Source organism: Dysidea avara, chromosome 9 (assembly GCF_963678975.1).
Source record: "Dysidea avara chromosome 9, odDysAvar1.4, whole genome shotgun sequence".
NCBI classification, from domain to species: domain Eukaryota; kingdom Metazoa; phylum Porifera; class Demospongiae; order Dictyoceratida; family Dysideidae; genus Dysidea; species Dysidea avara.
This window is the reverse complement of record NC_089280.1, coordinates 14,890,470-14,917,276: the sequence shown is the minus strand read 5'-3', so window position 1 is coordinate 14,917,276 and position 26,807 is coordinate 14,890,470. Positions and strand designations below refer to the sequence as shown.

At 35.2% G+C, this 26,807-nt stretch overlaps 1 long non-coding RNA gene across 1 annotated transcript; it reads right to left on the bottom strand.

The window, feature by feature from the left end:
* Positions 1-7,894: 7,894 nt before the first annotated feature.
* On the bottom strand, positions 7,895-16,096 carry LOC136266539 (uncharacterized). The gene is made up of 7 exons (XR_010706155.1): positions 15,543-16,096; positions 10,499-10,593; positions 10,329-10,367; positions 10,164-10,274; positions 9,401-9,529; positions 8,389-9,349; positions 7,895-8,269 (listed from the first exon to the last, which is right to left on the bottom strand). It is a non-coding gene; the product is annotated as an uncharacterized lncRNA (long non-coding RNA).
* Positions 16,097-26,807: the final 10,711 nt, after the last annotated feature.

The window sequence follows — 26,807 nt, the reverse complement described above, 5'->3', positions numbered from 1 at the left end:
GCTCCTCACTACCATAAGTCTTGATATGTGTTTGTGAGGAGGTAGTACATCCTGTGTATAGCCAAGTGATTGGTGTACAAACGGTAAACAAAAGGTCCCACTTTCAGCCATCAGTTATATTTACTTGGACTATTCACAATAAGGATTTGAAGATAAATTGGGGAAGCAATTTTTCAAAAGTTTGCGTTTCCATTTAGTAATCAGTAAGAGATGGTAAAGCCTTCCTCTGGGGATATCTTAGAATTTGGTTATCCAACTTGTAGAATGTACACGTACGTATGTACCTTTATGTTGCATAATAAGCCGTCTTGATGAATTGACAGTTACAAACTTTACTCTGTTTCTTTGTGTTTCATTATGTGATGATGATAAGGATACCGACATGTAGTTTTATTATCTAATAAGTGCGTACATTGCAGTATGTTTTAACTATAGTAATTACTATTAGTCATTGATAAGAGTTTGTTTCGAATAGTGTAAAAACTGACATTCTATTCATGCACATGCACACACACACACACACACAAACACACACACACACACACACACACACACACACACACACACACACACACACACACACACACACACACACACACGCACACACACACACACAAATACACACACACACACACTACTGTGATGTAAGTCGCTTGTGTCCATCTAAATGTTTCAGGGTTCTGAGGCTTCTATCATTCCTACCCTGCACTGTACTTTTATGGTAGACTCACCCATTGCTACAATAAAGTCAATTTGAATGCCACTATAATAGTGTGTGGCTGCTCCAAGTATATACTGCAGAAGACACCTACACTTCAGTAACCTGTTAAGGATTACGTACACATACAGTGCATTTACTTGATGAGCCTTAAACGTAAGCAGCATGTGTCCATGTGTAAACTAATCATCTTCAGCCACTTTTAGCTGTCGATGATGTGACAAGAGTATTAGAATAAATCAAGACCTAAAATAACAACTGTTTGAGTGAGTAGTTAAGTGATATGCCTCATGTTGCAATTTATAAGATCAAAGATTTGTTTACTAAATGTAGGTCTTAAGTACATGGGATTAAATGAAACATAATTCTTATGCATTCATAAATTTGTATTTCATTTATGTGTTTTAAGAAGTGACTAATCTTTAGGGCAGGCAATGATACGTACACTGCAAGCTAGCTAATATCATACTCTTACATTGATAAATAAGCGGCACCAAATTCACCCGAATTGCCGTTATTACAGCATAATTCATATACAAACACTGACTGTATTCATTCCATCAATGTTTAAGTGTTGGAAATAGTAGTCCAAAAATTCTGCCTTGACTCAAACAAAAACAGACTACAGCCCCCAATAGTGAATAACATTAGTCATTTATAAATTTGAGGTTTGTTTAGTCTCATTATAGGAAGTTTTTAAAATAGTTGTTCCAATACTGAATAAAGCCGGGTTTAGTAATGGAACACTATTTTTTGCTGTGTAAATTTTTACCATCACAGCCATTTCTTGGCCTCCGTTGTGGATTTCGCCTTACAATTTGGAGATGAAAATTTCACTTTTTAAGTAGAAACGTTTCCTATTACTTTAGTATTATTTTTGGATCATGTTTACTCTGTTAGGTGGACAGAAGGTGTTCATGGAATATTTGTGTCAGTCACCAAGGTTTCTTGCATACATGAGTGAGTCTTCTTAAGATATTCAGGTTGGGAGTGTGTAAAAAGTGCACTACAGGGGTGTTAAATCACGGGTATGTTTTAAAATGCTGGATATTTTTAATGGCGTAGTTTGATTATTAAAGAGCACTTTACATCAGTAGACTAGTAAACCAAACATATGGCCTGTAACCTATATACTACCAGCATTATGTATAAAGATGGGTATCATACAGGTACATTAAAATTTTTCTGAAAGTGATCTAGTAATTTAATCTGTGAATGTGCATAGTAAGTGTGCATCAACATTAAATACATGTATAGTAATATATTTTGTGCCAAGGAGAGGAAGATTAGAAAAAGTGTACTCTGTATGTACATTTGCATATAGGCTAAAAGTTATTTATGAACTAAGCTTAACCTTAGTTTTGACAACCTTAATTTGTTAAGGTTGACTAATCACATGTACTGGTTAGAAATTATTCAAAGCAATAATGTCATTTTCTGAATCTATTTCTAGACTTAAATATTTGAAAACAAATGTTGATGATACAGATCTATCTATATAGACGGGTTTAATAAGGTGTGGCATTTTATTACATCATTTTAATGTAATGAAATCCAGATTTATCTGGAACAAAAAGATTGCAAAGTCAATGCAGGCAAATGTTTTTTGAAGTTGTACTATTCAAATGCAGCATCATCTTAAAATACTACAAGAGATTAAAAAACTCTATTTAAAGGGCGTGGCATTCATTTTGCTTGTGAGTATTTATCTCAAACAAAACAGGATGAATACTGTAACCCTTAAACCAGCAGCTGTTTTATAAAACGCAAGCTCTGAAAATACATAATCCAGTAAACTGGATCGCATGCATGCCTTGTAAAGCTAAACTCTGTAACACAAATACTGTTAGAACTGTCTAAAAGCGTCAAACACCATTTTACTCACCTTTAAATTCTGGTTTGAATGGTCCCATACTTTGTTGCGTCCATTCAAGCCAGAGATACTCGCTTCACTTTGAAAGATTAAACTGCCCGTTAGTACCAAAGGTTGATAATAAAACTGCGACTGCCATAAAATTATAAATTTTGAGGATTTAATGTTTACTGATGCAATGTTTATGTATGGTGTGGGCACATGTTTGTCAACGTGAGAAGTCATGCTCGTCAAGTCTGCATGTGAAGTGATAGAAGTCATGTCGATATGAGAAATCATGCATGTTGACACGATAACTCATGTCGACATAACACTGAGACATGTGGACATGAAAAGTCATGTCGTGTTGACATAAAACCAAGACATGTCATCATGAAAAGTCATGTCGTGTTACCATAAAAAGTCATGTCAACATGAAAAGTCATGTCGTGTCGACATGAAGGTGCGGCCTTAAAAAGCCTGGGTTAAAAAAAAGTTGTGAAATCAAAGGTGGCGGCCAAGAAATGGCTGTATAATGTTAATGCTAAAAAATTTTAATAATGGCTGTGTGCATTGTTAAAATTTATTAGCATTAACATCATTGCAGCCATTTCTTGGCCGCCACCTTTGATTACACAACTTTTCACCCAGGCTTTTTAAGGCCGCACTATTTTTTCACAGCTTGGCGGTTTTTTTTTGTGTGGTTATTTATATACCAACCTACTGACCTGCACTCTTGAGATTTCTCCATGAAACAACTCAAGTTGAACAGTTGTCTTTTTATTTTTTTTTGCTATATACGTAGTTTGTTGTTGAGAAGAGGAACATGATCTTTTTTTACAAAAGTGTGGATTGTTCACATTTGAACGTTGGGGTGTCTAGGAAACAATTGGCAAGCATTTTGGTAAAGATTTAGCACCTGGTTAGTTACCCAATTATATGGAATTTATACATGATGTATAAGTTTATTTATATTATATCCATTTTGTTAGTCAATTTTGTGTGCATAGTAAAGGCATCATCACATTCATGTATAGAAATTATGGTAATAGCGGTATGTCAGGAGGCTAATACAGAGCAGACGAACTGTATTAATCAATTGAAAACGCACAATACCTTTTCCAATTTACATAGGCGGTTGCAAACAAGCATATTTCATGAAGCGTTCATCTTATCGCTTCGAAAAACAGATTTTATTCATTGGCAACGAGTAAGCTATCTGCCTGTCTATAAACTTTCAACATACAAACAAGGAACTCACCCACTACGACGTGCTGAATCATTTTGTGTCCTTCTACGTTCGTATCGTCATTGTGCTCGTTCGACAGTGACATTATCACGTGATATCTATATATCAACTGAATCGCCATCACGTGAGGAGTAACATGACACTAAGCAAAAGTCAATACAACAAAGTACGGCCAAGTTATGGCCTTTTGTACATCGTTATGTGAAGAAGGAAGACGGAGGGATTGTCCTTTTATTTTAGGATCAACTGCCCGTTAGTACCAAAGGTTGATAAAAAAAACTGCGACTGTCGATTGCTACCATAAAATTTTAAATTTTGCGGGTTTAATGTTTACTAATGGTGTGGACACATGTTTGTCAACGTGAGAAGTCATGCATGTCAACATGACAGTCATGTTGACACATGACACGCCATGTCGACATGACAATGACGTCGACATGTGAAGTGATAGAAGTCATGTCGATATGAGAAATCATGCATGTTGATACGAGAAGTAATGTCGACATAAAAATCATGTTGACGGAAGACTGAGACATGTTGACATAAAAAGTCATGTCGAGATAAGACTGAGACATGTTGACATGAGAAGTCATGTGTCAACATAAAGTCATGTTGACATAAGACTGAGACATGTCGACATGAAAAGTCATGTCGTGTCGACAAAGTCATGTCGACATAAGACTAAGACATGTCGACATGAAAAGTCATGTCGACATAAGACTGAGACATGTCGACATGAAAAGTCATGTCGTGTCCACATAAAAAGTCATGTCGACATAAGACTGAGACACGTAGGGGTTGGGAGACTGGGGATTGAATGGAATCCCCAGAATGGGATCTGGGACAATATTAATGCTTCTAAGACGTTGAAGACAGAAATGACCACTTTTCATTTCAAAATTGACCATAAAGGTCACTAAAGGTTAAATCTGCAATGGCACTATGTATGTCAAACAGACATGTCTCCTATAGTTTTATGTGGAATGCTTCATGGTTTAATGAAAAGTGCACATTTTTGAGTTGTGCTACTACACTATAACTGTGTCCTTTCATGTGCCAAAAAGTCCATTGGTGTTTGACATTCAAGTGTTTAGACCTGTGTGATCTTTTTGTGTACTGATTCAAATACTGAATAGCATGCAGTTTAAAATTAACATAATTATAGCATACAATGTGGGCTTTTACCCACAGCCTGAAGAAATTATAAAAGTGAGCGAGAAAAAAGCCTTGTGATCAACGATACTGTGTTACTTTGGTATGTTAACAGAGAATTGTTTGGTAACTCAATGGCTACATGGACAGAGATAGTGTAGTTTGTGTGGGTCCGGGGGTCAAAGGTACGAGTGAAATGATCCCAGAAATGAGCTCTATTCCTAATGGAGATAACAGATAGATTAGTGTCAGTTAATGTTCCATAGATGTGGGTAGATCCTGACAAAATATAAGTAATGTTACATGCTTTTTAGTGCTAGAGGGGTTGTGATGTAGTTTGAGGCCTCTTGATCTGGCACTATTAGATAAAATGGTATAGCAAATTTTTTTTTATCTTGTATGCATGATATTCAGAGTGATATTTTTTTTAGTATATAGAATCTTTTACCATGTATTTTCATTGTTGTGTAGTTGAGATAAGAGACTTATTCTCCTTATACGTGTGTTATAACTGGGCATATACGACAATGTGCTACACAAAATAGAGTGATTTGACATTAACAAGTTTAGTTGTGACTGCTCTATTAGAGTATCTATATTCAGCTGCAGAAGAATATCCATTTGACTTTTACAATTCCAGGAATTACTCCAGGAATCTTTGGGAATAATAGGTGAATAAAAAAAGAATTGCCAGAAAGAATAATAGGTAATTTATAAAGCATTATGTACTCAAGCCTACCAATAGCACTATTTATTAGCAGAAGCAGAGTGTACGACGCAGCCCCTGCCGCTGAGAGACTTTGAATAGTTTAATAGCCCAAAACTCAACAGATTACCGTATGAATTTTGTAAATTATTGATGTACAGACTCTTTACATCTATACAGAGTATTGTCTTACAATGTTGCATTTGACACCTGCAGTATTTGTGACCAAAATATGGTATTTCAAACTATTTATTACAGCCTTGTATACAATGTTAACAATCAGTAGTTAGGACCTTGAAATACAATGAATTACATAATCTAACAAGTACCAAACTGTCTTAACCATAACACACAGTGAAATCTGATTATTTCACGCATGAAATTATGACTGATTTTCTAAATTGAGTCATATGTACTGACACAGTCTCCCATATTCTGTCTCTGTAAAATAGGCTTTTTTATATCATGACCAGGTGCTAACATTTGTGTTCCTTCTTGTCCACAAAGGGTGATACAGTTATAGTATGTATGTAATGTGTACAACTCCATCTAAGGGTTCACCCAACAGGAAAATTTGAATGGGATTTCCCGTATTGAAATTGGCAGCAATTTTATATCTTGTAAGTCACTTCATGCTGAAAGAAAGCAATTTCCATGGTATGTGGATTTCAAGGGTTGTGCAACTTACAGAGGTTTTGCTGATAAGATTAAAACTGCCAAATAATTGATCAGTGTTTTCGATTATTGAAGTGTACTGCCTCCTGTAGAACTCTAATGCATTAAGACTGTACACATCTCCCTTGAATGCTGCACTATGTAGATAAAGAACTCTGTGTGAACCCAGACGTATTGCATGCACGCACACGCAGACATAATTAAACAGCTGTCCTCATTTTTGCCCATAATCCAATGTGCTCCCTTTCTAAATCATTGTGGGTCTGTAGTTACCTGTACAGTGCAACTAATTGAACAATAACATTACTACTGAACACTCTAGAAATCAAAGAGGGTAATATACAGCTACAATATCATAAACATGCATACAAGATAATTCAGACAAGAAGAGAAATCATGAAGAATTATCAGCTTCATAAGAGCAGCAAGGAAAGTAGCTCAATTGATAAAATAAGGAACAATATTTACTGTTTTCAATACTCTAAAATTAATTTCAGCTCAGCCACAAGGCGTACGTTCCTAACCCTGAATACCAGCAGTTCCCATACTGTGGATGAAGTTTTTAACTGCAGAAAGACATGCATTTGCGTTCTGTAAAAAGTAGGCAATTTTGCAAACCCAGAAGTTTATGTAGCAATGACAGACAAGTAAAATAAACAAAAGAATGCAGGTAGATGATAATGAAATAACACAAACTACCTGCAGTGCCTAAAAAAAAAGTGGGCTAGTTGTCAGCTATTTTAACAGCTCGGAAATAATGTGGAGCATAGATACTCTAGCCTGGTGGTAACAAGAAATTCATATTATTAATTGGTGGGTGACCACTAGACAGTAGAAGTGTTAATGTATAAGGAAACCTCCTACTCCTTCAAAGGAACCAATGGGATGAGCACATGTGATAAAACAGTAACAATGAAGTAGATTACAGGAAGGTCCCAATTATCAGACAGGAAACAAAAAAACTCCCTCACATTGGATTACAATAGTTGAAAGACCACAGCAATGAACACAGTAGCTTGTGTTCCACTTCTGTAACAGTCAACAGTGAGCATTTGACTGCATGGGTAATCAATCATGACAATACCCCCATTGCCAGCACAAGCTTTCTTTGGGCATTCAGAGGTGTTTCTTGCCCATACTGGAGCCACTGCTAACACATCCATTAGTTAAATGATGCTTTTGTAGTGCTCATGTCAGAATTCCATCCAGTAGACTGCATTTCAAGGTTATCATGCTGTCATTGTTGATTGAATCGATTAACAATGTAACAGTGTACCACTTACCAGAAAGTAACTATTGACTTTTGGCAAATAGGTAACCTTTCTGATACTCTGATAGCTTCACATCCATCATCTTCCTCACATCTGTAGTGTCATTCATGGTAGCCTCTTGACCTGTGCGCTTTTCTTATAACTGCTGAGTGGCCAATCTTTTTTAGTGTAAAAGCCTGTCATGTTTTGTGATTATTGCTATGCCATGTATAGATACTGTTAGGCTGATTTTGGTCAGGTGACAATTATTACCCTAAAATGCAGTACTGTATGATGTTGTCACTTGTTTTGTGACCTTATCTGTGCATTAAGCAAAGCATTATACATAAACATGAATCACTATAATCACATAAAAGTTAAAATGACACTTGCTGCATTGCATAACATTGTCATAATGTACATAAATACCTACTGTTAATGTACATAAATATCTACTATTAATGTTGCTGAGCTATTTATCGAATCCACCTGTTTGCTACTGGTAGATTCGATGAATAGCAGTTATCTGTTGCCTGCAAAATGGGAAGCAGTGAGTTGAGGCGCTAATCCTATCCGCACACATTCTGAAGATTCCTGTGTGATCACAGGGCACCATAACACACTCTCTTCGTTTGTATGTGCAAATTCGACATAGATTTGTGTTGTCCTAAAATCAAAAAAAAAAATTGAATGAACTGTTACCGCATTAAATATTTGGTTATTAATTCTAAGAGAACACCCCAGCCAAAAACACATACAAACTGTGCTGATAGAGCATATGATTACTTTTGAATTGTGTAGATATGATAGAGGATCTGCAGCACTTTCATCAACTTCTACAACAAGCATAGATGAAGCAATGCAGAGATCTCTTAAAGACTCATCTAGATCATAAGATATCTCACACTTAGGTTTGATTGATAAAATCTTGAAGCCTTCAGCATTTGTCATTGCTTTTAAAAATATATACTCGTACAAAACCTAAAGGAATAACATGCCATGTAATGTAACCGAGACCAATGTATTGATATTATTATGGGAGACTTTTACCCCTGAAATAATTGCATGGTAGCAACCTAGTATCATGTTGAACCTTGAGTTTACTAAGGGAACAATAAAGACAAACGAATGCTATTTTTATCCTGTAATTTGTTCAAGTTCACATCACATTGTGCCATTAAACAATACATCTACAGTTTAATTATCCATTTAAAAGCCCTATACTCTGATAAAGTGATTGAATACCCTAATATAGCAGCCAGTTACTCTATACTGCCCAGAACTAGTTAACAGAATAGAAACTCTCTATACATGATCTGTCAAGCTTCTCAACAAATTTTTTTGTTAAAACAGAGTATGAATTTGCATTTTGCTTAATACAGTGGATCCTCAGTTATCCAAACCTCCAGTAATAAATGTGAATTATTTTGATAACTGAAGCCAATTCATATATACACTAAATTGCTGTAATAGAAGCGTTATTTTAATTAACAGACAAAAAGAAACAAAAATCTGATAGGGTTTGCTGTACCAAAAATTTAACTCCCATGTAAAGCATTCCTATTATCCCCAAGGTGAAGTCCTAATTCACATAAACATCATTCTATATTATATGTACTATAGGGTTGTCTTCTGTCAGTAAACCCTGCTTTAACACACTGCCATCTGGTAGTCTAAACTTTATCAAAATTTCACCACCCCTTTCAGAAAATTTGAGCTCAAGTTTTCTTCTCATTTCTTCTATTCTCTAAAACATGATAACACTGATTTATTAATGGAAAAACATCATTATTTCCACCTTAGCTTTTTTTGACTCCTTGGATTTTAGTAGATCTTTTTGTTGGTCAACTTGGAGAGTCTCCTCAGATTCTATATCTTGTGATCTCAGCCGATGCCACTCCTCTAGGGTGTCATCAATGCTACCATTCTACAAAGAATCCACACATTAATAGTAATTCAATGAACTAACAAAAATAAATATCACTTTATAATGAAGAATGCAGTGAATGATTTAAAGAATTGCAGGAAAACAATTCGCATAAATTATATTAAAGCTATACATGCATGGTTTACCACTGATCAATCTTACACACTGTTGGTGAAAAGAAATGGAACACAAAGGAGAACAAAGGTGAGTCCATGATGTGCGCATTGTACATATAGTCTGGTTCCTTATGGATTTGATCGTGACAGTGGATTAAAGCACCAAATGTATGCACATTTCGTCAGCAAATAGAAATATTTATAGCTAGTTATAGTTACATTCTGCCATTAGTTGTGTATGTGAACCAGCTTACAACCTCAGGAGGTCAGGAAACCAGTATTCTGTGTACAGTAAACAAATATGGACTTTACTTTTGACAGAAAATAAGTTTTGCTAAACTTGTTTGGCTATTTACCAGTGGTTCGTGATGTCTAACTAGTATATAGAAGTTTAAAAAGTCAATTCCACATATATATTTCAATTTGTTGGATTAATTATGCATAATTTTGGACCACATTGAAAGCTTTTTCCAGAAAATTCTGAATAGAATAATGCAAAGAATCATGATCATAATTACTTCAGCCCTAGTAAAAATCTGTGCCCATCAAACTTCATCACATACAATCACAATGGAACTGCTGCTAGCAACATTGTCCACATCATCTGAGCCATCATCTATTACAATAGGCTAAAGAGGAGAAACTTGTGATAAATATGTAGGTAATTCCTAGCGGTTACTTACTTCTGTATCATTTGCGTCATTGGTATCATCATTATTAATCTATAAATTAATATAATGTTATGTAGAAATTTGCACACAATCACAATATGATTTTAAGTATTATCTTTTGGTATGCCTTACTTGTGTGTAAGATACGTATTTGCTGTGCTCTGTACACATTACATGTCTACCTTTTCAGCAGATGGCAATGATACCAGACGCCTTCTTGTGATAGGTGGTTGTGGCAAAAAATTATCTGAAATGCTGTTTGAATCCTTTAATAATACTGTAAAACAATATGCATGTTAATAAACATCACTAGTTGTGCATGTCATATTCCAATTATTGCATCAACATTATTAATCTTGTACTAATTAGGGATTTAGTTGAAAATGAAATTTCCAACTAACCACATTATTCTGTGTATTTAATAGATGCCGTTGATGGCATGCATACCACATGCGTATGTAGTTCTGATTAAAATTTCATTTACACCGTAGTAATTTAATTTTGTATAGGTAATGTATAAGAAGCACAATTAAGTATACAATGTGACTGTTAAAAGAGCAGACATGATTTAAATGTTGTGCGATTAGACAGAATCTGCTATGATACTCGCTGAAGCTAACTACATGCCAAGATTTATTGCAAACACACATGTTTCATGTGACACTTTACTGTCTTAAATTGATCAGATAATTCTGCGAACCAATTTAATTCTACACTTTTCATTTATCAACAGTACAATGGTAGGGATGATGAAGGTGTGGGCAAGGTTCACAAAAAATACATTGCACAACAAACTTAAAAGAAAACTCTGAGATAGACTGCAGAAATTGTCTACACTGTGTTGACATCACTCCTGTGTCGCCAATTACAACAGAAATTACATGGACAGACATTTGATGCATAGAATAAAAATCTCTTGCAAGCGGTTGATATTTGTGAATCTTTTCACTCTCCTTGGATGACACATTGATGTCAGCTGGATATGATACTACTACTACTACTACTTTTCATTAAGAATTTGCATGTACACACATTTGTACAGAAAGGAACTGAGAGCATGTATAAAACATAAGACAAACAGTTCATACATTAAATTTAATTGACTGAAGAAGACGAACATTTCCTATCAGTGCTGCTTTCTGCAGATGGCCAAAAAGTGTCATTGAAAACTCTGGGAGTTTCTTCAAGTAAGTCAAACATTGTTTTGAAACAATTCCAACTGAAATAGTTGTAGTTTTGAAACAATTGTTTTTCTACTACTACTATATACTACTACTACCAATCATTGAATCACATGTACATACAGTAGAGGGCATATACAGTAAGTAAGAGTTATATCATGTAAGACTACATCAGATAAAACTCAGTTCATTTGTATTGATCGTAAATTGTGAATTGTTCCAAGGATAGTAGCCTTTTGTAAACTTGTAAAAAGACTCTCACAATAACCTGGGATCTTCGTCAAGTACTCCATGCAATTGGTAGACACTACTCCAGCATGTCCAAAAACAATAGGTATTACTTCAATCACCATGTGATACATTAGATGGAAATCCCTGGCCAAGGGTAAATACTTGCAACTTTCTCTTCCTCTTTAGATGAAACATTGATATCCCCAGGACACGAGATCTTTAAAAGTAAATCTTCTGAGAATAGGCAAACAGAACAATGTCTGGGCAATTGCTGACACGATGGGAGCTGGTTTGTAGGTGGAAATCCAATAGTATTTTGTTGTGTTGCTCTCACAAACTGGAGGGGGTTGTGAGAGAGTCATGATTTAGAATTCAAAGGCAGTGAATAATGCTTACAGAGGTACCAGTGCACAGCACAAGCCACCAGATTGTGGCGATGAACATAGGTAGTACCTACCTGAATAGGACAAGCTGATAGCAAGTGTAAATAGTTTCTTTGGCTTGTCCATATACTCGGCATAAAACAGGAGACATTCTTATTCATAATTTTCTTCTCGTATACTCTAGTAGCCACCACCTGATCCTGTATAGCCAGCACTTGTTGACTCAGATTCAGAGTGAAGATGTTGTTTCAACCAGCAAACACTTCTCTTCTGATTAAGTGCATTACGCTGTAATAATGAGAAAAACTTACCATGTAATGGATTTGCAGCCAAAGTTGTTTGTCGCATAAGGTTTCTTTTATCTCACAAGGAGTACATGACAACCAGTTAGATGAGACATCCAGTGAAGAGCAGTAAACATCTACTCTTGATAAAACAGAGATTCTTGGCGGCAGCAATCTGTCCAACTGGGAACACAGTTGTACTAGTGATGCTGAAAGATGTTGAGCTAAGACAGCCAACTTTCTGTAGAACAAGTTTTGTACTACTGCTACTACTACTACTACCAACTCATTAATTGATTAAATTCACATGTACAGGAGTACAGAAATATAAGAGTGCATCATGTACAACATAAGATACACAATTTTTAAAGATGTAGTTTTCGCAGAATACGAATAGATGCTAACTAGTCACAAAAACCAGGGATCTTGTTAAACAACTGTTTACTATGTAGAGATACCACACCAGTGTGGCCAATAACAATTGGTATAACCTCAATGGACATGTGTGGGTGAAGCTGATGAAGGTCACTTTCTAGAGGTCTGGTATTTTTTAACATTTTTAGTCTCTTTGGTCACCACAATCACATCTGCTGGACAGGATACTTCAAAACACTGTCTAACAGAATGACTATAATCATATCACACCAAATCTGGACGATTTGAAAGGTGATGACTCAGTCACAAGGCCAAAATCCCAGAGTAGTTTTGCTAGCGAGTTTTCCAATATGGGCATGGGCTTGTGCGTATACCATGATCTAGACGACATTGGTAAAGAGTTCACCAGTGATAAATGCCAGTGCAGGACCTGTGCTACTAAATTGTGGCGATATAAATAAACAGTAGGTGCCAGTGCTGGACAGACTGCTACTACTACTACTACTACTATTGCTACTACTACTACTAATACTACTACTACTATACTAGTACTGGATTTCATTAAAATAATTACACATATACATTTGTAGAGAAATGTAATGGTGTACAAGCAAAAATACTAAATTAGCACCAAACTTAAAATTAATTTCTCTCAAAATTGAAATAGTTCCAAGCAAAGCTGTTTGTTGAAGCAGCTGAAACAGGCTATTGCTGTAACAAGGTAACTTCTTCAGATAATTTTTCTGATGACAAGACACAACACCAGAGAGCCCAAAAACAATTGGAATGACTTCAACTGGCTGATTATAACAAGTTGAAACTTCTCTAGCTATTGGCTGATATTTTGAAACCTTCTCATCTTTCCCAAATACATTAATGTCAGCTGGGCATGAAATCTCTACAAACATTATATGGTGGCACTGTTTAATAAAAACAACTATATCTGGTCTGTTATTTATATTCTAATGTTGGTAAATAATCCAAAATCCCATAATATCTTGGCAACATCATCATTTTCTATAACAGGCAAAGGCTTGTGTGAAAACCAAGTGTCAGATGGCAATGGAATCTTAAAAGATTTGCATAAGTGCCAGTGCACTACTCAAGCAATCATGTTATGACACTCAATATAACTAGTTGAAGCTAGAACAGCACATCCAGCTAGAACATGCTGAATAGTTTCATCATGTCCAACAAAGAGCCTGCACAGCAATGATGGAACAGGAGATCTTATAATTTTAGCCTGATACACTTTAGTAAATATCACTTGGTCCTGTACAGCAAAAATGGAACTTTCAGAATCACTACGCAGGGAGTGCTTCAACCAAAGCAAACTCTGACTAGCATTAATGTTATCTGATCTTATATGATTGAAAAATTTGCCATGAAGAGGCTACTCGCACAATGTGGTATGAATCTTCTGCCACTGGGCAGAGCAGAATGTATTCTTTAACTGTCCAGAAGTGAAACGAGAGGTGTTATTTAATTCCAAGTCAGTAGCAAACTTGTTCGCTTTTGATAATAAGCACTTAGAGAATGGCAATTGGAAAATTAAATCAAAATACTCCCTAACCAAAGGGTCACAAGATGTTTGAAGATTGCGAGAGAGCATCAGTAATCGTCTCTTGTGCATATTCTCAATATTTACCAGTCCATGACCTCCCATATGGTGACGTAGATACAAACGCTCAATGCAGAGCAAGGATGATGGCTATTCAAAGAGGTCATAACTCTACAAGTAATCACATCAAAATGAGAGAGTTCAGCTTTAGTCCAATTCAACAATCCCAAAACCATAAGAAAGAGGAACCCCATAACCATTAGTGGCCTGCACCATATCATGAAGCAATGACTTCCACATCACTCTGTAACTCCTCAACAGTTCTGCAGATATTGCCTCCTTACATTTTGCATGATCATCACCAGCGGACTCAGGAAAGAATAAATAGCGGTAGGTTTCATCATAGGCCAATTCACCAATCTCATCACCAATTGTTAATACATGGCTGACTTTTCTCTCTTCACAGTTAATTTGGTACACTTGCTTATGCCAAAAAAAAACATTCTAACATTAAATAATATTTTCACCAAATCCACCATTTTCTGTAATCCATGATCATTCTGGGAAAAAGTTTAAGGTTTTCCATATAAAGTGAGTTAAATTTCCTGATAGTGAAATCTTATAGCCCTTCAACTTATCCAGCTTAGGGGATTCAGATACAAACAGAATAACAGTGTATCTCCTTGGTAGATTCCACACTTTACCAATACATCAGCTAACTTCAAGGGTTCTCTAACTGGCAAACAAAGGAAAAAGGTTCCCTAGTGCCACAATGGCATCAAACGTTCAATACAAGTAGTCAAAACAGGTAGAAAATGGAAAAGCCTGAGGTACTCCAAAAGCTAATTGTGTGGTATTGAGTCATATATATGCCTTATAGTAATCCAGTCATGCTACAGACAAAGAGCAATACTTACTGCATACCAGGTACCACATACTATTTGTAATTAAGAGGTGGTCCACACAACCATATTGACCTCTGGAGTACCCCTTTTGGGCTGGATAGGTTAGTTGATATACTTCACAATGATCAAACATTAAAGCAGTTAACCAACCGTCCACAATTTGTAAATGATGTTTAAGCAGGTAATTAGGCGATAATTCTGTGGAGCAGACAAATCCTTGAAGTGTATGATGCATAACATGATGCATTAAAAATGTGAGACAATCAAATTTAATATTTTTATCATTGAAATTTTCGATGAGCTTACCGATAGCTGCCTTTCTTTTCCTTTTGTAGAAGTTGAAATAAGAAGGAATTCATCCTCAGAACTTGACGACTCCTATGGTTATAATATCAAAATGACTGCAATGAAACCCTTCATATTTGATATTAGCTATATGAATTTATATCAAGATAATACTGTCACGAAACTCTTTGTAATGAGGTTAATGTGCAATGCCTATTTTTATATCATAGAGGTTACATTGTAAATACTTAAAATGTGTGTCAAACACATACTATTTCAAACCTTTGAAGCTTGCCCTTTCCTGGAGGTAACAATTTTCTTTGCTTTCTAATCTTGATTCTTGTAAGCAAAAATGTATGCCGCAGAAAAAGGTTGACTTACAACAACAAAACGATTGATGTCACTGATATGGCATTAAGTAGTCCTTTGACATAACTGTTATTATAGTTTACAATGTAACCAAATTCTTAATGCACGAGTACTTTTTACATTTAACCGGTTGTTCATAAGACAAAGTTTATCATGATCTATTGAAATAAACATGGAAATTGTGGCAAAAATTTTGAGCGTAATTTTGAGTAAATTTTTTGAGTACTGCATAGGCAAAATTAAATGCATAATAGTCTGGTGCCTATCTGTGAAAATGTTGTGCATGGATATATAATAGAATCAGAAAATTAATGCATATTAATGATATACAGTAAATAGATTCGATTAGAGTTGAATTCTTAAGCTTTAAGGTTTGGACCCTGTATGTGACATAAGATCTACATGTACTTTGTCTCATAGAGAAATATTATTAAACTAGCTGAAAACTTAATGAGGTGAATTATTTATTCACCCAACCCACTGACAATGGAAAATAGTGGTAAGACCCATAACTCTATCTTAAAAAGTCATAGAAGAATACCTATAACTGATAAATATGATATCCTGTATAAACATACTTTTACACTTCATACATACTTATGATACCTGATAACTAACTTGGCATTAGTAAGGCCAGCAATAATACTTTTCCTATTAAAGGTCTCTCAAGACAATATGTTCCCATATTTTGTCGATCTTATTATAGCTGACTTCTCAAGTAGATTTAGATTCAAGTTTCCAACATCAGTGTTCAATCTCACTCAGTAAATTTATTAGAAAACAGCTCCACACATTGTATACAAAGTTTAAACAAGCAAGTAGGGAGCTGTTAGGAATCATCATGTTAACAAATATAGGTCAGGTGACTTATCTGCACCTTTGTTGTAAATAAAGGATGATGTCGCTGAAGTAATATACAACTTCCATTTTACATGCATGGTATGTGCACTACTAAGGTGACTATAGACTATACTGGAATTTGGTGCACCTTTAAGTTGTAAGTAAACACAGTTACTTTTGCCCAGAGTTTTATGCAGTATAATAAGCAGTGTTGTTTTTGTTGTTTTTACTTTACCAGTCAGGCACTGAAGGGAACCTCTGAACTAGAATTTTTCAATATAAGCTACTCAGCAGAGGGCCAGAACATAATTAACATGGGTCACATAGAGTTTCCACAGAAAATATAGTTTTACAGAAAATATATAAATTGAAGTTTCTACAGAAAAATATAAATATAATTTTTTATTCTAATCAAAAAATTATGTTCAATTTCCCATTAAACACCAATAATTTGTCAAAATTCAATTATGTGCATTGCATATTAGTGATTTGATCAAGATCTCTGAACCAAACTGTGCACAAACATCCATCAGGGAAGTTAAATGTTCTGAATTGTCACCAGGGAAGATAATGATTAAATGGCTTTTCAATAGGAGCGCAAGACAGACATTCCATCAGAAAAAGAGCAGCTGTTATAGGGCGTAGGTTGTCTACAAAGTTTTCACTAAACTATCATATAGGGATTGGAGCTTCAACATTGCCAAATGACAATATATTATTATATAGGAATCATCATCTAAATAATAATCCTCTAATTCTTTTCTGGCACTGCCCCGTTATTCTTGGTCGGATTCCAAAGGGATCGGTACAATTCAAATCTAAAATTTGAGGTGAATCTTTTGATCCGGAATTGGTGGCAATTCGATAAACTACGGGAAATATCCTTTAAAACACCGTAGCTACCGGATGAATACACGAAAGTGTCCAAAACATTCTGGAGACCTTTATCGTGTTACCAGTCTTCCCCATCCCAGCTTACACCAAACGTTTATCTCCCCTTGTGGATGACATAACTAGAAACGGAAAATCGAGGCAGTCTACGAGCTATGATCGGGCTACTTGACAGGATGACTCGCCGGGAATACACACTCTTCGCCCTGCTGTGCTGTACACTACAAGGATGGACGTCCTGAGGCTCACATCACTGTGCACTGGATGAAGTATTTGACGACTGTGAAACAAATACAAACAGATCAGTGACTACAGATAGACTTAAAAAGGAGGATTACCAGCAATACCACTGCAAGGGAGAAGGAACAGTCGTAATGGGTGTGGCAATTTAACGAGCTATGATCACTCCAATCAGGCATCCTAACAGGAAGATTCGCCATTATGAGAGAGGAAGAACGGAAGATTACGTTCAACTACTCTAATTGAACATACATCTACCTTACCAGGCTACGAATCGTGCACAATATGTGACCGGATTTGTGAAAATGGGTCTTTCGCACAATTCCGATTTATCAACATTGATCACTCATAACTTTTGAGTGGAAAAGGCTATTTTAGTCAAAAAGTGAGCATCAACATAGCTTAGTGGATGGAAAAAGTTTCAGGTTAATATGTTTAACCTGAAAAAGTTAAACATAGTGGATGGAAAAAGTTTCAGGTTAATATTTTTAACCTGAAAAAGTTTCAGGCTAATATGTTTCTTGAGCACTGAGTTATAGCACACAAGCACACTAAAAGTGGAATTTGGGCTAACCAAATACATGATATTAGATTGTGACCAAAGTGGTTACTTGTCTGTATCAACCTTAAAGAACATAAATGGGTTACAATAAATTGCCCGACGTAGAGGCCTGTACATTTTTGAAGTTAGTTTCTCCAATTTTAGTATGCTATATATTGCCATTATTTTTATAGGACTACCGACAGGTAATATCATTATCTATGTGTCTAGTGTACTTCATGGTGTGTAGCTAATTTATACTGTAAAAGTAGGAATTGTCCTTTTACACTGTTTATACACCCAAGTCGCAATTCTGGCTAAATTATTGCCAGCGTCGTGGAGATTTTTACATTTATCTTTCCTACAAGTATGATAGAGTTTTTAGAGACAATGGCTTTGGTTTGGTACATCTGCATATGTTGTAACTTATTTGGTGATGAATACAAGAACCTTAGTAACACGCTCTTAACAACAACTAAAAGGTATTGTATACTGTTTGTGAAAAATTTGAAACATATATAGCTGGTATATATATATATATCTACCTTCTCATTCCTAACTGTCACTATTTGTACATAATTATCACAGAATTTTTTTTTGCAAATATAGATATTCTTCCTATTATGTTATCGTTATGCTTGATGCTTTCAGTTACCTACTATGCTCAATATTTTTCCAGCATAATACACTGGTGCCTATTCACAGATTTTAGATGCTTCTTTCAAATCTGCATATTTTAGGTATGTACATATGCATAGCCTATAGCTATAGCTGTTATACTATTTATCACCAGGCCAGAGAAAGCCAAGCATGCAGGCATGTGGGCACATTTAAAATCAAGGTGGACACAACAGACTATATAGAAGACTGCATAAATATAACAGTATACATAGTACAGAAACACATATGTATCATCTTCATAAATTTTAATATCTGTACATACAACCACACAATACAATGCATTTACCACCCGACACTATAATTGCCTACCAATGTTACGTCCCACTCCCGTTATGATGACATCAGGCTTTAGGACGCAGTGATTTTATAAAGTTTAAAATGTGCCTTATTTGAATAAGTTTTGAAAAGCTCTGAAACAGCTCCTGTGTCAAATTTATTAATTCTTAAGTATCTCCATATCATAAAGTAAAGTATATAATATGTGTGGTTTTAATGTAGCAGTTATCCCCAGGTGGCATGAGGGAATTGACTATATCAGGTCAAATCAGCTACATTATACCCTTATGAACTTACCCTTATAGCTATATGGGATTGTTGTAAGGAATATTAATGTACATAGCTTATACTATGAGTCTACATGCTATAATATCCACTACATGCCTGTATGCCACTAACCCAAATTTATTATAGCTACCTGAGCTACCTGAGCTACCTGAGCTACCTGAGCTACCTGAGCTACCTATTATAGCTACCTGAAGTAGCTTTAACTACATGCATAACCATAAAAATACAACAATATAGCTAGCCAGCCATAGCTATATGCTGGCCAGTATATTCTTTTCATACCTATGGTGGATTTGGAGATGTAGTGGTGTTAGGTATCCCGCAGGTGCGACATATTGCTTAATAAAGTAGAGATACTTTTTGTCACTGCAACTACATGCATGTGATCTATCTCTTTTTCCGATCACTTTTTTGATGGATTGTAAAGTGTGTACTTCTATGCCGGATGCTGCCTGTGCTGATGACCCAGGAAGACCAGCATGGAGGCTAATCAAAGTCTCTTCGATTTTGTCTAACATCCCTGATTGTTTGCATTTCAATTCACAGCGATGCCTTGGGTACAGGAAAAAAACTTTCATTTCCTTCTCCTAGCCGCTTGACTTGTTGCCAATAGACTGGGCCGCCATAATTATCTCTCTATCTGCTGGATCGCTAGTTGATTTCATAAAAATCCTATTTAGAGGAAGTTGAAGGTGATATTTATAGTTTCTTTAGTTAGCTACGCGAAGAACGTGCATTACAACTGAAAGCAGTTCGATTAATTAATCCGAAAATTATAACTGTTGGCAAAATTATAGCAGCTATGGCTGTGACATCTGCTCCTCATGATATGCACCTTGTTGATATTGCTGAATTTATCTTTACAGAAGCATCGTTTGATGCTAGGTTAAAGACAATTAGATGGCTTCAAGCTATAAGCCTGCTTGCTACTCAAATGACTTGCTCTTGTGCAGGGAGCATGATTTTAATAAAACGAGATATCACCAGAGGTAAACAAGATGTGGGCATGGAGATTCCCAGAATGTACCAGCATCAACAGTGTTTGAAGTGGATCATGGTTTGAAAGTAGTTCTAGCTAGCTATTTAGTCTGCAGCTGCATGTATGTCATTGAGCATTCAATAATCTACAGAGGTTTTCAAGTTGATTGTCCACGACCACACATTATCCATTTTATTCAAAGGCATAGCCAGAACCCTGGTTTATTATAGATGTGCCCTACATAGTGTATGCTGAATTTATTATTATAGGTAGGCATTCCAGCCCTATTTTTAAATTTTGTAAAAATGGTCTTTCTATATGCTCAATAGATGAGAGTATTGATTGCAGATCCCAGAAATATATGGTTCGTTTGGCTGGAAATAGCTACTTTGGCATTCACAGTGCTTAAAAACTGAAAAAAGGCACTTTTTTTTTTCTCTGCGGCTCCCCATACATTTTAAAGGGGAAAATGGTGCTATTAAATCAGGAAGTCATCTAGCAATCTGTACTATCTTGAAACTGCAGTTGCTTCCAGCTGCAAGTTTGTACATGTAACGAGAGTAAATTCAGATTGTATCATATCTCAGCGATCTTTGTATGCTTTGTTTGGGTCCGCAATCCTAGAAATCAACTTTCACAAATCGACACAACTACCATTGTGGGATGTTCATTGTAGTATCCCATTGGCAGATCCACCATGAAACCGGAGGCACGAAGGTTGTCTTCATAGAACTATCGATTTTAGTATTTCGTGAGATGCAAAAATTAATGTGGTTAAAAAGTAAGCACAGTAATAAGCAACTGATTCACTGGGTTTCCGCCCAGGGTTGCTTTCTCTCGAAAAGCAGAAAACAAAGCACAAATTTTAGAATTCAAACTGCCCTACCAGCCAAGATAAGAAAAGCAAACTCTTCCTCATAGTGATGTGATAAGGTTGGATGCATAGTCTTTCTATGGTGTTAGTCTGGAAAGTATTTGAGACTTCTCACCATCTGGGTGAAGAACGTTAAATTTTTTGCATCATTTCAAGGGATTCTCTTAATTGTACCAAAGTGCTTTCCAGTACTTCTAATGCTACACTGGTCACTTAATTTTGTTTAGAATGATGATAAAAGATGGTTCAAAACGTTTGGTAGTAGTATTAGTTGTTATTTGAGTAATTTCATATGATACAGTACACTAGCAGCTCCACCGAGCTCGAATCATAAATGAAAGATTTTGCGCATTTTTGGTTTGTTTTGGGATGTTTTGCAGCATTATGGTTATATAGGATGATCTAGTGAAGATTTGAAGCTGCTGTGGAGCGTGAGAGGTGAAATAAGTTTGGATGATTTTGCGGCCTCCCTTGATGCATAGCTTAGAGCGAGGCGTGGAAGCTGTTGATGAAATAATAATTGACAACCAGTGTTACCAAACGTTCAGGGACATCTTTTGCCATAGTTTTAGTCTATAATTGATGATTGTTGTGGCTGCAGAAGTGTTGGAAATAGCTAGAAAGCGCGACAATTCTTCGATGCTGCAGAAAATTTTGATGCTCGTCACCCAGATGGTGAGAAGTTTCAGATCTTTTCCAAACTAACAGCATAGACAGAATATGCACCCAACCATTCAGACTATGCACCCATCCCTCCAGTTTCATGGTGGATCAAGCAATGGGATACTACAATGAACATCCCATAATGGTAGGGGGATTGATTTGTAGAAAAAGTAAGTAAGCAAAAACATCAAGTTAACAGCTTATAAAGGTAAGCAACTAAAGTGGAGGTGCCACAATTATGCAACAATACCTAAGGTGGAGTTGTAATTTCAATTATGGCAATTATGGCATTGTTATGTCGAATTTGAAGTTGTTTATACTTTTGAATGGATGACACATCCATCAGAAAATTGCGCTGAAGCTGAAAATTGCTATGCACTTAAAGTATGCACCAGTGACTACCTTCCACCCGATTACGTTTTTTAAAGTTTTTAAGTATTCTACATACAAGGCTTGTAAAGATTATAAAACAACACAAAACTTACTGAAATGTAACACGTACTATAAAACTAAGATTTGCATGATGATCAGCGTGTGGACAAACCCTACAGCGATTTTCATTGGAGCTCGGACGATGGAGCAATCTCAAGTTAAATACGAGTTGTTAGGTTTCTGTTAGGAATTATACGGAGAATTTTTTTATTAAAAAATCTCGGATATTGGAATATCTACAATATAGGCGTTCTATAGCGTCCTTAAGGATGCTGCACTGTAAAAGTACAAGACACTATGTTTGATCCTAGACAGGAAGGAGAGCATTTAGAAGATTCTCTAAACTCACTGCTCTCAGACCCAACTCAATAACTGTATTTATATACCCAGAAAAGTTGACAACTTGCTAATAATCAATGAAATAATAGGTTGCATGCATGTGATATTTTTACTGCTTAATGATTAGTTTTCAAATATCAACCAGTCTTCTGCATGGTGAAAGTATTGTTATCATACTTAAGGAATTAGAGTAGGAGGGTTTACATGCATGTGATGTTTTTGAACAAGTTACGTATATTGATTGAGAGTTATACACTACTTTCTCCCTTATTCAGTATTTATGCCGGGGCACTTTTGTATACCAACTCAAGTAGCTATTATTAAATATATTATAGCTCATCTTGATAGCTACCACCAACTCTTTTATTATTGCCTACGCCCAATATGTACACCACTTAAAACATACATAATACTGTGCAATAGTACTGTAAAAGTAAGACCTGCAAGTTGGAAAGATTTTAAAACAAATCCAAAGCCTAAATTTTGGTATGTGTTTTAAAAAAGTTATTTTTTCTATTATGAACTACTACAATATAGTTGATGACAATTTGTCCAGAAGGAACACTAGTCACACTGCAAAGGTTTGTATACTGAGCCTTATCACAGTGTCCATATGAAAACAGCCAAGCTGTGAAGAAAGGTGCAGCTCCCCAAAAAAAGGATGGTTCTAAAAAGATGTGAAATCCAAGGTGGCAGCCAAGAAATGGTTAATGGCAAAAATTTTATTAATAACAATTTGAATTGTTGCCTCCTCCAAGCTTCACTAGGAATTGGCACCAAATTAACCTGAATTGTTGTTATAATACTGCCATTTCTTGGCTGCCAACTATCTTTTCACTCTTCTTTTCAACGTGTCCTTTATGAAGGATGCATTCTTTTTTTATAATTTGGTTTTTTTGGTATAGACATCACTACTTTTTGCAATTGAACTGGCCATAGGCCATCTTTAGGGGTTACCATTTTACTTTTTTTACTACAGCACTGAGAACAGAATCAACAAAATATTATGCTTATAATTATGATGTATAATACAGTTAATTGATTGTGTAGCTCATTATTTAGCTGAACATGTAAAAGGTTGCTTATTGTGTAGATTTTTACATTGTTGCTATATTATTATTCATATATACATTCACAAAAATACACATACGAAAGGCACATACTATTAGGGTTCCTGATTCTAAGATACATCAACTACAGTATATAATATAAATCAGCTTATAAAACTATTTGTAGCTATAGAAACTATTTCTTAAAAGCACTTAGTGTGGGTGCTGTGACCACAAGTTTGCTCCAGTTATCAATTACTCTTTGACTAAATACACTGGCTCTAGTATCTCTTGTTACATACTTGCTGTTTAATAATCTTATATGGATGACCTATTGTATTGTTTTGAAATGGAAATGTGAAAATTGGCTGATATTCAGATTATAGCATTGTTCTTCCTGTGTTTCTTGATGTAAGGAAAAACAACAAAGCTAAAAAAAACCAACAAAACTTTGATTGCTCATAAATTATATCGAGAATGGCTGACATGATTAATTTCAAATTTGTTATGTTGCTTATCCTTCTAGGCAGACATCAGCTGCACTGCAAATTTGGTTTTATTTTAACGAGCGATCACAGAGATACGTATGTGTGAAAATTGTTATTTGTTTCTTCCTGTTAATATACTCATGGTGTAATACACCAGCTTTTTGGGCCACACAACACACTAATGTGTGTCTTGATAATCATAGATTGTAAAGTTGTAAAAAGTTTGTAATTTTACTAAGAGTGAGATGTCCATTAGGAGTCATAGTGTATATGGTTCATGCATTGTCAACTAATCGTGCTTTAGGTGAAGGAAATGATTATGTAAAGATAGGTACAATAGTACAGATAGACCTGGAGCAATAGTACAGATAGATAAGTCAGTATTTACCTATCAAGAAAATGTAATTGTGAAAGTCATAACTACACCTTGTAATGGTCATAGTTTCATTCTATAGTGAATGTGTTAAATGGTAGTACTGTTAGCTAGAAATCTACTAATTAGTGATATTAGAAATTCTGTTACCTTTCAAATATAATAGCATATTTTGCGTGCATGCGATATTCTAATATAAGTTGATTGACGAAGAGATGTGGCCTATATACAACAAGGTTGATATTTCTTTTAATATGTGTAAGACTTGTATTCCTGTTTATTGCTATATGTGTATATGTACAGCTTTTAGATGCATATTTTTTTCACATTATATAAAATATTTTGATTGTTTAATTTCTAGTGATCACTTGCTTCTCACTCAGGCTATCTACTTTCAGCATAAAGTTATTTTTTATGATTTAGGATGAAAAATTTGTGGAATTAGTAAGAAACCATGAAATCCTCAAAATTTACTTCCGTCAAAATGTGTACATTTGTGACTGGGTATACAAAAATAGCTACAAATGTCACAAAGCAGATCATATCGCACTAGTGAAATAAAAATAGATTAGTTACATTACAAGCATATTAAATCTTTAAGGAACCATAAAAAATTACGAAAAAGTAGACATCTTATGTGCTCACATGTCCTGTTTTTGCAAGCCTGATCACATATAGTTCATATAAATTCATTAGAAACTTTAACAGTAATTTCTTCATGTAAGCAAAGATTTCGCTAGATGAGGAGTTAATTCACATATACATAAATGAGTTTGATATAGCTAAGAGATGACTAAAAAGTGTATTATTTATACAGGTTCCTAGGAATTAAGTATAATTTGATAAAAAGTTCAATTGCTTAGTATATGTAAATAAGTTAAACTGCATGTCAGTCAATTTTTATATTTTGGATTTACAACTTTCTTGAATGGCATACAACCTGAGCACTTTGTTCGTCAACCCCCACCCCCCAACACCAAAATAACGTACAATGATTCCAACAAGCAATTCAACCTGGCACTAGCTAAACACATGTAACCTACTGGCACAGTTACAAGAAAAGTAGGAAAATACAATTCTAAGAATTGGTTTTGGCCAATGAAATGTTGGTGATACACCATGAAACTGATGAGCTTTCTAATGTAATTTACAGATACAACCTTTTCCTATAACCTTTTCCTATATTTTATTTCATTTATATAATCGCTTGAAATCTTAACAACCTCTGTTATACATACCAGAAACGCAATAGGAACTGACGACATGCTCAAAGGTATAACTGGGACTTGGTGTCATTTAAATTTGATAGTATACTGCAAGGCAAAAAATTTTTGTGGGATACAATTTTTTTGTGGATTTCATAGGTGCTTAATCCATGAAAATTAAATATTTCACAACACCATACAAATTATATGAAAAATTGACTAATACAATGAAAATTTCTTACCTTACGGTATTATCCCAAACCGTTTAATTAAGATCACTGCTGTAGTTTTTCCACAAAATATGCATGATAAGTGACCTTCAGGACACATAATTTTTGTGAAGCCCTTTATATATAAAAGTATTTTACTATAATAATACACAAGTCTATGTATGTATGCATACAAAAGCTTTTATAGAACACTTCAATGATGACTACCATTGCTATGTAATTTTTGATGTCCATGTCATGAACTATAATATACCTACAAAAAAACAAATTCAACATTTTTAACATTATTAAATAAGTAACATTTGATATCAATCCGCGAGCATCTTTTCAGACTCAATAGTGGCATGCAACTTTCATAAAATACATAATACTTGAAAATTTTATTTGCTCAAATAGGGAGGAAGAGGACATCTGTTACCACCTGTCTGGGTGTTTGGAATGGTGGACACTTCCCATATTCCAGCTTTTGTATACATGGAGATAGTTATCAGCAGAGATGCTACAACCCTGTTTCCTATAATACAAGCC